The following is a 16,282-nucleotide window of genomic DNA, read 5'->3' on the forward strand; positions in this document are numbered from 1 at the left end:
AGAAGTTTTGAAGTTAGCTTTTCTCATTTTGATCTTTAATTGGAATTTATTCTTGTATATGGTATAGTGTAATATACAGTATATACTATTTCCATCTGGGAGCCCATTCACTATTTTATTATACTAAATTTCTGTACATGCTTGAATCTTTTTCTGGCCCTCTTCTGTTTTATTATTAATCGACTCGCCTATCCCTAAGTCAACACCTCACTTCAAATTTATTACTGCTATAAAATTTAGGTCTATTTATTTGATTGCATGACCCCCCTTGTTCATTTCCAAAACAGTCTTGACAATTCTTAGACCTTTGTTTTTCCAGGTGAATTTTTCAATCGGGTTTTCTAATTTCACAACAGTCCTCCTAAACTTTATGCAGGACTTTATTTTTGGACTGTATTAATGTTATAGGTTGAATGGGAGAAGATGACTGATAATTTGCACTTTTTAAAAATCTGTCCTTAAAATGTCATTTCCTTTCTGAATAAATCTTTTGTTAGAAAGAGTACAAGGCAACTTACAGAAGGTATTGTGAATTTTATCTGTGTGTTGATGTTCAGGCAAACTATTGGTTTTCTATGTTGACATCTCCAGCAACCTTCATGAACTCTTATTAGTTCTAACAGCATGTAGATTTTTTTTTTTTTTTTTTTGAGACAGAGTTTTGCTTTTGTTGCCCAGGCTGGAATGCAGTACGCCATCGCGGCTCACCGCAACCTCCGCCTCCCAGGTTCAAGCGATTGTCCTGCCTCAGCCTCCTGAGTAGCTGGGATTAGAGGCATGTGCCACCACACCCGGCTAATTTTGTATTTTTTTTTTAGTAGAGACGGAGTTTCTCCATGTTGGTCAGGCTGGTCTCAAACTCCCAACCTCACATGATCCACCTGGCTTGGACTCCCAAAGTGCTGGGATTACAGGTGTGAGCCACCGCGCCCAGACAGTTCTAATAGTATGTAGATTCTCTTGTAGATAATCATTTCATTTATAATTAATATTTTTCTTCCTTTCCAATCTTTATGTCTCTTTCCCCCTTCTTTTTCTTATCCAATTACTTTGGCTAAAATTTCCAATATAACAAAGAGTAGCAGTGATAGAAGATATCCTTGTTTTGTTTCCGCATTAAAGAATTTACTTCTAAACTTTCTGTAATCAAGAATAATTCTGGTAACATCTGTGTTGGTAAATGTTCTCTATCAATTTAAGGCACTTTTCTTTTAGTCCTACTAGTATGATAGTTAAGGCTTTTGTTCTTCTGTTCTCTCTGCCAAGGAACACTCTTCAAAAGTGCTATCTGCCTGGCTTGCTCCCTTACTTTTCTGTGCTCAGTTGTTCAAATGTTATCTCCTTAGAAACCTTCCTTGACTGTATCTTGTCATTCACGTTGCTTTATTTATCTTTATTATAATTACTGCCACTGGCATTTATCTGTTTGTCCAACATCCCCACTAGCTTATAAAGACAGAAGTTGGTGTGATTTGCTTACTACTATATTCCCAATGCAAGGAACGGTACCTGGCAAAGAGGTTTATCTATGTATCTTTTTAAAAAACTAGCTTTGAGTTTTCTTGATTGAGCTTTTTTGACATCTCATCAGTTTTTATTTTTTGTTTTTCTTCTGCATTATTTGTATTTATGCTGTTGAAGTGGAATACAAAACACATTTTCCCCTTACTTCTTTGTTTTTAATAAGCACACACAAGAAAGACTATCTTTCTATTCCTGAAAAATTTCCATTAACTGGAACCTACAAATTTCGCTACGTAGTATTTTGTTATTTAATTTTAAATATTTTGTAACTTAGTATTTGATGTCCATGTATATGTATGTATTTTATTTTTAAACTATCTACTACCAACCAATTATTTTTTCACTTCAGCCAGGGAATATGGTTTTCATGATGAAAACTTCCTTTGGGACCCAAATCACAGTCATATTTTTTAAGAATCTATGTATCCTTTAAATAAACCTATATTCTCTATTTATCTGCTAGAGGGATTTCCATATAGGTCTATATTTAATCAAGTTTATTCATTATGCTGTTTAAATAATTTGTTGCCATTTTATCTACCAGTTTCTGACATATGTTAAATATCCAACTACAACTGGACATTTATTAATTTCTCTTTGGAACTGCCAATTTTTGCCTTCTTAACTCTAAGACTATACTGCTAAGACTACATTCTATATAAATAAGACTATAATTTTTACATTTTCTTGGTAGTATATTCCTTTTATCATGATGTAGTGTCCTTTAAACGCGGTAATGCCATTTTGTCTTAAGCTCTACTCTGCTGCATATTAATTTTGTTAAACCATCTTTCTTTTTGTTTTCTGGTTTTTACTACTGATGAGAAGTTTGTGATCAGTCTCCCTTTCTTTGTGTAATTTATGCTTTTTAATTTAATCATGAGTTCATTTTAAGTGAGGATATTTTCTCCATGGAAGTCCTGTATATCTGGATTGGCATTAATTTCTCTTGTGATTTGAAATTTTTTAATTATGAACTTATCTTCACAAAGATTATTTTTCAGAGGAGTCTTATATCCTGTGGGTTATAGAAGCAGTTTCACATTTGTCTCTGCTGAATTTCTAAGGGTTTAATGGTTCCAGACCAATCTGTATACGGATTTATTGATTTAGAGTCCTTGTACCAGAAGGAAACTGTTATATCAAATGAAACTCCACATTCATCTATAAAACAGGCTTAAGGCTCTGGTTCTCATATTTTACCCTTCTACATGCCCTGAGCAAACAGCAAGCTTACCTGAAACTTCCTGGGTCTGTCTGTGGGTTCCCTGTTTTAGTCCCATTTCATAGGTAAAAATCTCTCTTCAGGTTCTATGCTTTAGTTGATCAGTTCCAACTACTTTGTGAGGGCACAGAGTATGTGGCCTAGACTTTCCTATGAACATTAAGACATCAATCCCCAGCATTTAAGGACTGTATGAGGACATGAAAACCACTATGGGTCATTTAGAAATTAGTTCCTGCTTACACCTTTCTTAAGTAAGCTCCCCTGACTCCTTGTTACTAGCACCTATGAATTTCTCTTTCTTGATTTGAAGCTTTTATATGTGTATATAACCTTTCTGTATATATCTTATCAACAGTTTATGTCCGGAGTGTGGAGTGAAAATCCTGCCACAAGAGCTCAACTCTACTGTCTAGGAGTCTTTTATTATATGGGTGTATACATATACTATATGTATACATATGAACTGTATACATAACTGTGTATGTGTATATATGTACAATATACACACATATCTATACATATATGTGTGTATAATAAACACACCACAGTTTTATACCAGTGTTAATGGAATATTTTTGAAAACTTCCCCCAAATTCCACCACTACAACCAATAAACTCTTTCCTTCTATCCCATATTCTCTCCTGTATGTATTCATGAACATATGTAATTTTTAACACAGCTATAATCAAAGCAGGGTATTATTTAAATTTACCAAAATCATGTTCTACTAATAGTCTTCAAATTTTTAATGTAATGTATTTTTTGTAATATTCCATTTAGTGGATGTTTCATAGTTTCCTGAACTATTACCTGAATATACTTTGTTTTAATTGTTTCAATTAAAATAATGCTTCAGTGTTCTGCTTCAGATAATGACAAGTTAACATACATTAAAATAAACTTGCTACACATAACAATTATACATTCTGGACAAGATATAAAAACAAACATTAAGTCAAAAGAGTAATCAAAAGCAGGAAGCAACTGGAAGGAAGTTAGCCTTAAATGAGAAAACTGTACTGGTAGAATTTTTTTTTTTTTTTTTTAGATGGAGTCTTGCTCTGTCACCCAGGCTGGAGGGCAGAGGCACAATCTCAGCTCACTGCAACCTCCGCCTCCTGGGTTCAAGTGATTCTCCTGCCTCAGCCTCCTGAGTAGCTGGGATTACAGGCGCATGTTGCCACACCTGGCTAATTTTTCGTATTTAAGTAGAGATGGGGTTTCACTGTGTTGCCCAGGCTGGTCTGGAACTCCTGAGCTCAAGCAATCCACCTGCCTCGGCCTCCCAAAGTGCACTAGTAGAATTTTTATAAGGCTTTTGCCTGAGGGTACTTAGCCCATGTGGCAATGGGCACTTAGACGGAAGCAGGAATCTGTTGTCTTGCTAGCTTAAAAAGGACAAAGTTTGGGGTTGCAAAGGCAGCTTAAAAGTGAAAGGTGAAATCCCAGAAAGGAAAGTGCTCCAAAATTTCTATATGAACTACGCCCAGTATTTGAATGATCCTAGTTTGAGGACGACTCCAAGGTTCTTCACAAAAAGAAACAGCTGGAAGGTGGAAGGATCTGAGATGAGATTTCTGTTGCTGCCTGTCACAGAAAAAATAAAGTTGGGGTTTAAATCCAGCCACATTAGATGTCTACTAAGACAAAAAGTCAACACTCATCAGAGAAAAAGAACAGAATCCAAAGTCTATAACATATCACTGATAATGCCCATTACACAAGCAAAATACACTATAGTGAACAAACAGGAAAAAAGGACCTAGAGTCAAGAGAAAAAGCAGCTCACAGACACTAAATCCTGAATGATCCAAAGTGTCAGAATTAGCAGACAAGGACTTCAAAGCAAGTATTATAAACATGTTCAAGTATTTAAAGGAAAATATGGTCATAATAAATGTTCGCATGGGGAAATCTCAGCTGAAAAATGGAAGTTATGAAAAAAACCAAATGGAAGTTCTAGAACTTAAAAGTTATAATGTCTGAAATGAAAAATTCATTGGATGACCTTAATTTGAGATCAGATGGCAGAAAAAGGGTCACTTAACTGGAAAATCAATAGGTCTACTGAATGTGAAGAAAAGACTTTTTAAAAATAATAAACAGAGCTTCAGAAATTTAAAGTGCAATATCAAGTGGTCTAACTATGTACAATGGGAGAGGAGAGATAATGAGACAGAAAAATATAATGTTTAATAAATGGCCAAAGTCTTCCCAAATCCTATGAAAAACACAAACTTCTAGATCCAAGAAGTTCAGCAAATTCCAAGCAGGATAATTATAAAGAAACCCACACATAGACAAAAGGATCAAAAAACAAAGATAAAAAGCACACTGTGAAAGCAGCCAGAAAAAAGTAACACTGCATGCAGTGAAAAAGTTGTATGAATGAAACTTGACTAGTGATACCTGACTTCTACATAGTAAACTGATTTGCAGCAGAGGTACCAAAGCAATTCGAGGGACAAAAGAAAATCCTTACTACAAATCCTGATGGAGTAACTAGACACATCTGTAAACAAATGTACAAACCTCATACTATAGAAAAATTTGAGCTGAAGCTTAAAGTGTCTAGAAGAAACCATAGGAGAATATGATGTGAGAGCTGACAAAGATTTCTTAGGGTTACAGAAGCAATACACATTTTTTTTTCTTTTTCTTTTTGAGACAGAGTCTCACTTTGTCACCCAGGCTGGAATGCAGTGGTGTGATCTCGGCTCACTGCAACCTCCACCTCCAGGGTTCAAGTGATTCTCCTGCCTCAGCCTCCCCAGTAGCTATGCCACCATGCCCAGATGATTTTTGTATTTTTAGTAGAGAGGGGGTTTTCCCATGTCGGCCATGCTGGTCTTGAACTCCTGACCTCAGGTGATCTGCCCATCTCAGCCTCCCAAAGTGCTGGGATTACAAGCGTGAGCCACTGTGCCCCACTGCAATAAACATTTTAAAAAAGGCTTTGGGAGGCCAAGGTGGAAAAACTGCTTGAGGCCAGGAGTTTGAGACCAGCCTGGGCAACACAGTGAGACTCTATTTCTACAAAATTTTTTTTAAAAAGCCAGGCATGGTGGTGCATGCCTGTAGCCCTTAGCTACTTGGAGGCTGAGAATCGCTTGAGCCCAGGAGTTCAAGGCTTCAGTGAGCTCTGATCATGTTACTGCACTTCAGCCAGGACAACAGAACAAGACCCTGTTTGTAAAAATAAAAATAAATCAGACCCCATCGAAATAAGAATAAACTTCTATTCACTGAAAGACATCAATTAAGACAGTAAAAAAAATCAACTACATAAAATACTCGAAAAACATATCTGACAAAAGACTTATGCCCAGAATACATAAGGAACTCCTACAACTCCATAGTAAAGACAAGTAACTCAATTAATAAACAGCAAACAACTGGAATAGATATTTCACAAAAAAGGTACACAAATGTCCAATAAACACATGAAAAGATGTTCAAGGAACCAAGCCACCAAGGAAATATAAATCAAAATCGCAACAATACACCATTAGGAGGCTTAAATTTAAAATTCCCAAAACCCAAATATTGGCAAGGCTTTGAAGCAACCATAACTCTCATACATTTATGGTGGGAATGTGAAAGGCAAAACCACCTTGGACTAGTTTAGCATTTAGACATAAACCTACCATAAGTATTTATCCAACAGGAATCAAACTAGATGTCCACAAAACAGATGTTGAAGAAAAAAGAATGTTCATAGCATCTTTATAATAATTCCAAACTGGAATCAATTCAAATGATATCAATGTAAGAATAAATAAACGCTTTGTGGCATAGTCACACAACGGAATACTACTCAGCAATTAAAAGAAACCCATACATACACAGAGGAACATGGATGAATCTAATAAATATTATATGGAGCCATATAAAACACCTAGAAAAGTTCATTCTATATGATTTTACTTATATGAAGTTCTAGAGTAGATAAAATTAATCCATGGTAAAGGAAAAATTAGAAAAAGTATCTGTCTCAGGATGAGGCTTCCCTGCTGACTGGGAAGGATCATGTACAGACAACATAATGCAATGCTCCATTTCCCCTTTTCAGGAAAGAATTTTGTCCACTGCTGGGAGTGCAATGCAGTGCAGCACAAAGCCATGGGTGTCTGTCAGCATTCAGTGTCTGTGCCCTTGGGTATGATTGCTTAGGCTGAAGGAAATATCACTTCTCAAGGTCATACCAATTTCCAGGGACAGCCCATATCTAGACACTAATCAACATGGGGATATTAAGGCCCAGCCCCTTCCCCCAACTTGGGACAGCTTTGATTGGTCATTCTATCTTCAGAACTCTTCAGCATTGCAGTTCAACTTCCCCTCTGCCCAAGCTGTTTCCTTCCCATCCATTCCCTTCCATAGATGTGAATCACAAAAGCACTCCCTAATAAAGCAGTTCTTAAAAAAATATGATTCCTGGACTAACGGTATCAGTATTCCTGGGAACTAGTTAAAATGCAAATTTATGGGTCCCACTACAGACCTACTGAATCAGACAGCAGAAGCACCATCTACACATGAAGAGCTTCCTATCAACTTTTTGTGCCCCACTCTTAAACATACTCAGATGGACAGACAAATGGAAAAAAACTCTCTAATATGAAAGACAGGAAAAAAGGGGGTGAAAACCTTACTTGGAAGAAATAACACTATGCAAAAAGAAAACAAAATTTTAATCCTCACAAAGGTTAAGGGAAGACACTGCATTCAAGAAACACAAATTGGATACTATATACATATATTTTTAAAGTATATTCAGAAAGTTAAAAAGAGACATCTTAGAAATTAAATCTATTTAGGCGGGCTATTTTCTATTTGCTCTTTGAAATCACTCTCTACCCTCTGTGATAATGCAGGAAGCTGGACTTCACCATCAGTAGGGCTCCCTTCCTCTCTGGCCAATGTTTGTCACTGGACAGAGGTAGGGATGTAAAAGAAGAGAAAGCACCTGGTTCTTTCTGACAGGCAATGAGTTAGTGGTTTGGGTAACTGTGGTTTTTCTCAGCAGGTTTTGTAATATCTTTTTGAGTCAATAAATCATAAGTTCCTAAAACTTTGATTAAAAAATTAAATATATGAAAATACAAGTAAATAAAATTTCAAATAACAAAACCTCAAAGTTATCAAAAAAGAAATGGAATTACCTATGGACAAAGGAGTTAGAATAATATATTTGCAATTATCTATCTTTTTACCATTACTCCAACTAGTTAAGAAAGCATTTTCAGCAGCTGGAAAAATATGCACAAAAATACACATATCACTCAATAATAAACCACCAATGCACATCTGAGCCTGCACTTTATAAAAGTAGATAATATTTGACTTTTAAATATTTCATAATTTAAATGTTCATTTATTATTTTGGGGTTTCTTAAACATTTTTATTTTATACATGTTTATTTCAATTCAAATTTTGACAGACTAAAAGACTGTATTTTATTAGAGTCCATTTATAGGCAATTTTGCAACACTGATTTCTCGTGGAAAAAAAAAAACCAGACAGATAGTAATTATTACGATCTGTGGAACTGAATGACCAGTAAAACCGACCTCTTACTGCAAACCAAGCACATGGAGATAAGCCCACCCATGCAGCAGCAGCGTCTTGATGATCAGCTGAATGGAGCTATAACATCTTATGTTGTGCCCAGAAGGTAGGGTAAGGCTCAAGGCTGCAAGGGCCAAAATGTTCTCATAAAGGCAAGATTCAGGTGCTGCTTGCTGGAGCACTCCACAGACACACCCTGTCTGTCCCAATGGCTTGTGACTGCCACACAGCAACAGTGAACACAATATACTCTCACTCTCACTCTCAGAGCAAGCATCTTCCCCTTATGAGAGAATGAATTCAGGCAATTCTTTACAAAAATGACAGCATTTGTTCCAAGGCACCAACAGTATAAAGCTTTTTAGAAAATACACAACAATAAACAGACTAAACATGGGAATTAGTTCTTAATGGTGGAATCTGTTACTACTGTATCTAGTGTAATAATAACTTCAGATAGATTACAATCAAAATGCTTATCAAATAGACTGTGCTGTGTGAGGGAATGTCTGACCAAAGAGTATTCTCACAGGCACTTTGGGTGCTGGCTGGTAAGCGCTCACAGGGGTTCTTCTCAGTGCCAGAGAAGCTGAGCATCACATGTATTTGTAAAATCCTTCTCCAGACTTCTTGCCAAGCTTCTTCTCTGCCATCAGCTTTTTCAAGGATGGGCTGGGCTGAAATATGGGGTTCTTTGTATCTATTTCATGCCATCCATCCATGATGAACTGCAAAGAATCCAGCCCAACGTAATCTAGAAACTCAAGTGAGCCCATGGAGTACCTGGCTCCTAACTTCATAGCAGTGTCAGTGTTTTCCTTGGATACATCACCTCATTCATGCAGCCTGACTGCTTCCTTGAGGTGTTGAATCCTGAGACAGCTGACAATAAACCCAGGAGTGTCCTTGCAAGAAACAGGATGCTTTCCCAGGGTTTTGCTCAAGTTTACCAAAGATTCAAATGTCTTTCGGGTGGTCATTGGTGTTTTAAAGACCTCTACAAATTTCATCAGGGGCACTGGGTTGAGTAAATGGAGGCCAGCAAATCGGTCTTGTTTGGTGGTAGCATTGGCTACGCTTGTAATTTGCAAAGAGGAAGTGTTGCTGGCAAAAGTTGTATGTTCAGCAACAAACTTGTCCAACCTCTTGGAGAGCTTGATTTTCACCTTTAGATTTCTACAATGGCCTCTACCACCAGGTCTGTGCTGTGGGCTACGGATATTGCATCTGTGCTGGTTGATATGCTGCTTAGGGTTTTCTCCACAAATTCATCAAAAGCCTTAGGGTTTTCTACAAACAACTTCTTTGTCACTTTCCTAAGGCTTTTCTCAATTCCCTCTTTATATTTTGCCAAGATGTCCTCTGTCTGGTCTAGCAACACTACTGTGTGGCCGGTCACTGCAGCAACCTGTGTGATGCTGATGACCATCATGTGCTTGATGATGATTTTTCTTGCCCAAGGATGTGGACAAGGAAGACAAAGAGTGCATGAACTGCCTGGTGATGAAAGCCATGGTGCAGTGGCCGCGGCGACTACAAGACCCAGGCAGGAAAGGTGCGTGTGGTGTGGGGACGAGCAGACGGGCAGCCTCTGAAGCCATTTTTTATTTTTGAATAAAATGATATTACTAATTTTATCTGCAAATAAGTTTTGTTCAAATGACAATGTATGCTCAACATTAATATTTTTCTAATTTTTTAAATTGATGATTGTTGATAATTGATAATGACAGGCATTGAACTTCCTGTTTTGCTGATTTTTAACTTTTACAAAAATTTTAATTAAATAGTATCAGTCTGGTATTTTGGTATTATATTTTAAAAAACAAAATTTCAGTACCATAATTGTGCTGTGGTATCATAACTATTACATTTATGGAACATGCTAACTACTCATCTTCTACATCTTTCAAGAATTACATCTCAAGTCATATTATCAGAATGTTATTGATATAAAGTAGTAGGGAAGAGGGGGAAAACACCAGCAATAAAGCAGATAAAAATTTAAGCAACAGAGATATAGCTTGAGAAAGCATATTGTGTTTTCTCTAACTCAAACTATAGGGTGAAGCTAGATAAAGCTTTCTTATCTAGGGGGGCTTCACAAAAGAAATAATAAATTTTAGGAAGCACGTGTTTAAAAATTAAAAAAACTTAGTCTAATCCTACTTTCTCGCAAAGAAATGTTACAAAAATACCATGTAATATTTCCTTTTATTCAAATTTAAACATGATACAATAAATAAATTAGCAGTCATGGGCCAAACATATATAATATACAGTACAATGTGAGCAATAGTATGACAGAAAGAACATTTAGATATCTTGTTTGCTAGAAACATTTCAGAAACTGTTTCCCCAGTTTCAACAAATTGTTGATAAACTATTTTTTACCGCAGAAAATATTCTAGGAGACTCTCACTTATCCCTTCCAACACCAAGTTTAGCCTCTATCCAAAAGTTCAATGCTATTTTTACATTTATTTGGAGTCCTCAAGTCTGAAGTCAGAGTGACTCACAATTCCTATATACTTGATTCAAATTTCTTGTGTTATAGAAACAGAGGTATCTGTGAATACCAGATACTAGATTTAACCCAAAGACAATCTGAGATAGAGGAGGTACACTATAATAGATCAACTAGAAGAAGCTCTTACATTCTATCCTTACCAGGACAAATCAAACTCTTAGCTTCTACCCCTATAAAATAATTAATTCTGTTAAAAACACATTGACTTCAGATCCCTTTTGCAGGTTGTGACTTGCCTCACAGTCCATCATAGCAAAACTTATTTTTACCTTATACTTGCTTATATTAAATGAAAACTATTTACTTTTACTTTCGTTTGCTAATATGCTATAAAACAAAATTTTTTATATTTAAAAAAATAATAATAGTCATAATAGTGGCTAATGCTAAAAAGGTGTAGCCAGAAAAAAAGGAAATAAAAAACATTCGGAATCACACCATGAAGACATTTAAATTCATTTACTTTGTCTTCTTAAAAATAATGGATTCTGTTGGTAAGGATGGGGAGAAATTGGAATCCTTGCACATTGCTTGTGGGAATGAAAGATGGTATGGCTGCTCTTGAAAAACTTGACATATCTTCAAAAAGCTAAAAAAGAGAATTACCACTTGACCTAACAATTCCACCCAAAGAAATAAAAATAGGAATGCAAACAAAAACCTCTACACAAATGTGCTGATGTTCATAGCAGCACTGTTTACAAGAGTCAAATGGAGGAAACAACCGAAATGACCATCGATGGATGAATGGATAAACAAAATGTGATATATTATTAAAATGAAATATTATTCAACCATAAAAAGGAATGAAGTATCAACACATGCTACAATATGGATAAACCTTGAAAACTTTATGCTAAGTGAAAGAAGGCAGACATAAAAGGTCACATATTGTATGACTCCCTGTATACAAAATCTCCAGAATAGCTATATCCAGAGAGATAGAAAGCAGACGAGTGGTTGGTTGGGGTTGGAGAAATGAAGAGTGACTGCTTAATGCATATTCCTTTTGGATGATGAAAAATGTTCTTGAACTAGATAGAGGTGATGGCTACATAACACTGTAAAGTTACTAAATGCTACTGAATCGTACACCTTATGTGGTTAATTTTTATGTTATTAATTTTACTTAATAAAAAATAATTAGGATCATAAAATTAAGAAAAAACTTCCTTTAGATACTACTAGTACCTAATCAACAGATTCCAAACTATCAATTCTGTTTCTCTCTGTAATCCAAGTTGCCTTTGAAATAGTCATTGTTCTTAGGGCTTGCCTGCCCTTATGAATTTTAAGAGACTCTACTTTTCATGAAAGGAAATTAACCAAAGACCAATGTTTCTCAACCAGGTACTGACATTTAGGATGGCACCCTGCTTTACTTTACGGGTTTATCAAATGCATTATAAGATGTTTGGAATCGTACAATGGTGTTCACTAAATGCCAGCAGTGCTTCCTAGACATTCTGACAACTAAAATTGCCCCACATTATTTCCATATGTTCCTAGTTGAGAGCCACTGCTCTAGAACAAAATGACATATGCTATGTATTGTGTTACATTATAAGAAGTTCCCTAATATACGCAACTCAATGCTCTACAAATGAGTCATTTCAAAAGCTCACACATTTTTATGTATGGAAAGTAAACTTCTTGCTTTTGACATAGGACGCTATAAAGATTTATTGATTTTATTGTTGTTCTAAACATAAAAACTAATTCCAACCAGAAGAATAAACTTTATCATAAGGTAACTTGTGCCTGATATTTAGATCATATTACTCAAATGAATTTTCAACTTCTATTAATAACATTATTTCATTATTTTCTTTGCTTTTTAAGAAATATTATCAGGCTCCAAATATATAGGAAAGTTATAAAGAATAATATAACACCCATGTACCTGCTAGCCAGTTTGAACAAACTTGAACTTTTTCCTTTTTTCTTTAAGGAAGAAAACTTTACAGATAAAGTCCCCATGGGATCTTTTCCTATCTCATTCCACCATTCCTTTCTCAGTGGTGACCGCTATCCAGAAGTTATTATTTCCATGAATGTACATACATTTACTACAAATGCTGACTATCTCCATAAACAATATAATAGTTTTGTTTACTTCACAGGCATGAAGTTCTGCGGCATGTATCACTCTTTTTTTTAAAAAAAAAAAATACTTAATAGGCATTAGAAGTTTATCTATTTTGATACATTCTAGTTTACCCATTTTAACTGTTACATAGAAGTGTGGATTCAATTGTGTGTCCAGACCCCTCCCCAAATTTGTATGTTTAAGCCCTAACCCCCAAGTGCTGTATCTGATGGAATGGATACAGCACTCGGAAGGAATCAACCCTGCTGGCACCTTGATCTTGGACCTCAAGCCACCAGAACTGGTAAAAAAAAAAAAAAATAATAAATTTCTATTAAGCCATCAAGTCTGTGGTACTTTGTTATGGTTGCCCTAGCAAACTAATATGCACAGTATTCCATTGTTTGAACATACCGCTTTATTTATTCTTTAATAATGGGCTCTTACGGTATTTCCAGCTCTGTACTGTAACATACAAAATTGCAACAAATGTTTGGTATGGAGATCTTGTTATTCATATTGCAGGACTTTTCCTTGGACACATACACAAATATACGCACACACACTACAGTATGTTGATCTTCAACTTTCTAATTATTGCCAAATTGCCTTTCAAGGTAATTTTGGCCAATCTATACTCCATCAGCTGTGTATAAGACTGATTTCTCTCTATCCTCTCCAAAATTGGTAATGACAGACTTCTGCCAATCAGATGGGTATGAAATATTTTGTTTTAAAATGCATTTTTTTATCAGTGACGTTGAACACCTTAATGTATTTGCTGACCACTAAGTTTTCTTCTGTGAATTGCCTACTCATATCCTTTACCCCTTTTTCTACATGGTTGTTTTTATTATTTTATTTACTAATAGGAGCTCTTTTTATACTTTAGATACTAATCTTTTGTCAACTACTTGAGTTACATCGCCATCAGCAGCATGTTGCTTTTTTTTTTAACAGTGTTCATTGTCCAAGGAGAATTTTTATTTTAATATAGTCAAATATTTTTCTTTATGAAAAGTGCTTTTGAAGTGTTTTAAAAAATCTTCCTTACCGTGAGCTCACAAAGTTATTTTATTTTCTTCTCAACTTTTGCTTTTCACATTTGGGGGCTGAGTTTTTCTGGATTCCATGTGTGATGTGATAGTTTTTTTTTCATATAGATAATGAAATGTCCCAGTGGGCCATCCCTTCCCTTGCACACAAGGCCTATGTCTTGTTAACCTGCTTCCTAAGTCTAGCACTTTGCCTGGTACATGTTAGGCAATTATAAACATGTGACCAATAAAAGGAAGGATGGAAGAAAGAGAAGAGAGAGAAAGGGAAGCAAAGTAGGGATAGGAGTGTGGAAAAAAAGTATTTGGATCATGGTCTTTGATACAAACTATATATTAGAACCACAGAAGTCGAAGGGTATTAAAACAGATTCAAGGGGTGGACTGCAGGAAGATGGGCTTTCCAGGATTCTGGAATGCTAGAGGTAAATATATCACTTAAGTGCATCTGGACACTGACTCTGCTTTCTCTCCCCCAGGATGAGAATATGGCCTTGCTAGTGCTGAATTAGTTCAAAATCCAGAAAATTGTGATGTTATAAATATCATTTATTAAGTCTTTGCAGAATGCTCAAGAAAGCCTAGGTACAAAAGGGCAATGATATATTCAGAACTTGATACAGCAATGCTAGCTGAACCCTTCTCGTAGGGACGGTGGCTATATGTACCACAGGAAACCTAAAGAGATGGGAAAAACTCTTTTAGATATACTGTATTTGCTGCTATTCAGAATAGTCATTTGGTTTCTACATTCTTAACTAAATAATTTAGGAGCATACAACAGGTGGGTAATAGCCTCTTCCCAACAATCCCTAACCTGAAGTTCAAAGGCGGAATGCTGTAGTGGAGGCAGTATAAAAAAGAAAAAGAAGAATGGGACCTAGAATGACTTTTACCTCAGATGCCCTCAAAAGAAAAACATCTCTCCCTAGAGCAACATATGTCTAGTTCAGTATAGTCAAGGAAGTATGTTCCATTAGAGTAAAAGGGGCTCAGCCTCCCAATATAAGTATACAACACCACCTACAAAGTATTCTTGCTGAAATATTGAAACATATCTCTATTTAACTACCAATTTATAGTAATAAAGGGGAAGAGGAATATGCTACATAGCACCATGAAGATAAAATCAGCAAATCCAGACTGTGGGAAAACTCCACAGGACAAAGGATCCAATTTCTTCAACAAATAAAAAACTTCAAGAAAAAAATTTTTTAAAGGGATCTAGAGTTTAAGAGATATCCACCAGTAGCCATAAGGACACTGATTCAAACAAACTGTAAATGTGATATGATGTCTGGGATTCCCTTCAAAATAACCAATGAAGAGCTACAGATAAATAAGATTAGCTATGAAACTAATTATTAAAGTTGAATAATAAAGACCTGAGAGTTCAATGTCTTTTCTCTCCTTTTGTATACATTCGAAATTTTTTACAATGAAAAGTTAAAAGAGGGGGCCGGGTGTGGTGGCTCAGGCCTGTAACCCAGCACTTTGGGAGGCCAAGATGGGAGGATCACTTGAGGCCAGGAGTTCAAGACCAGCCTGTTCAACATAGCAAGACCCCATCTCTGACAAAGAAAAAAAAAGTTAAAAGAGAGGAAGGACTTAGCAGATCCTTTTAAAAGGAAAAGCAAATAAACCATGTAGGACCTACAGCTAAGAGACTGCAGTCTGAGACCTAAAAACCTTCTGATGTTGATTTAAACTGTGAAGAACTTAAAATTTACAAGAGAAGGCTGTAAATCAAAGATTCAACCACTATAACCAGTCTACTGAGTGACTGTTAATCAGTATTTACTTAAGTTACCACTGAGTGATACTGAAAGAGTATTATTTGAAAGTGTAGGATATAATGACTCATTTTTGCTTTCTAATGAGTTATTTTCCTTTTTTGCTGTCCTTCCACGTATAGGTATCTTTCCTTATGTGATTGCTGGTTGCTCCAAATGCTGAATTTTACCATTGTAATATTTAAAAATAGCTAATTTGCTCTAACAGGATTGTAAAAATACGTATTTTGGGGAGGCAGAGTACTAAACAAATTGTGCTGCTCTCTTTATTCTCAATCTATATGCCTTCCCTGTTTTCTTTAATGCAAACATTTTCAGGTTGATATTAATATTAAAAGCTCAAAGAGTCAACAGGATTCAAATATGTCAAATAACAGGAAAGCATTTGCACATATAATATACTCCTTAAAGTTAAGAAGATCTTCAAATAAATTTATCTAGTAAGAAACACCAAGGTAAATATAGCAGGAACCAAAAACATGGTCTTGAC

At 35.7% G+C, this 16,282-nt stretch overlaps 2 protein-coding genes and 1 pseudogene across 4 annotated transcripts in view; all 3 read right to left on the bottom strand.

Annotated features, from left to right (window-relative positions):
- The window catches only part of NEDD4 (NEDD4 E3 ubiquitin protein ligase), a 613,929-nt gene that overhangs the window by 345,970 nt on the left and 251,677 nt on the right, over positions 1–16,282 (bottom strand). The gene's annotated exons all lie outside the window — the stretch shown is intronic.
- RFX7 (regulatory factor X7) overlaps positions 1–16,282 on the bottom strand; it is a 161,321-nt gene that overhangs the window by 88,130 nt on the left and 56,909 nt on the right. The gene's annotated exons all lie outside the window — the stretch shown is intronic.
- LOC129014323 (hydroxyacyl-coenzyme A dehydrogenase, mitochondrial-like) lies at positions 8,332–10,035 on the bottom strand (annotated as a pseudogene).

Source organism: Pongo pygmaeus, chromosome 16, assembly GCF_028885625.2.
Source record: "Pongo pygmaeus isolate AG05252 chromosome 16, NHGRI_mPonPyg2-v2.0_pri, whole genome shotgun sequence".
NCBI lineage: Eukaryota > Metazoa > Chordata > Mammalia > Primates > Hominidae > Pongo > Pongo pygmaeus.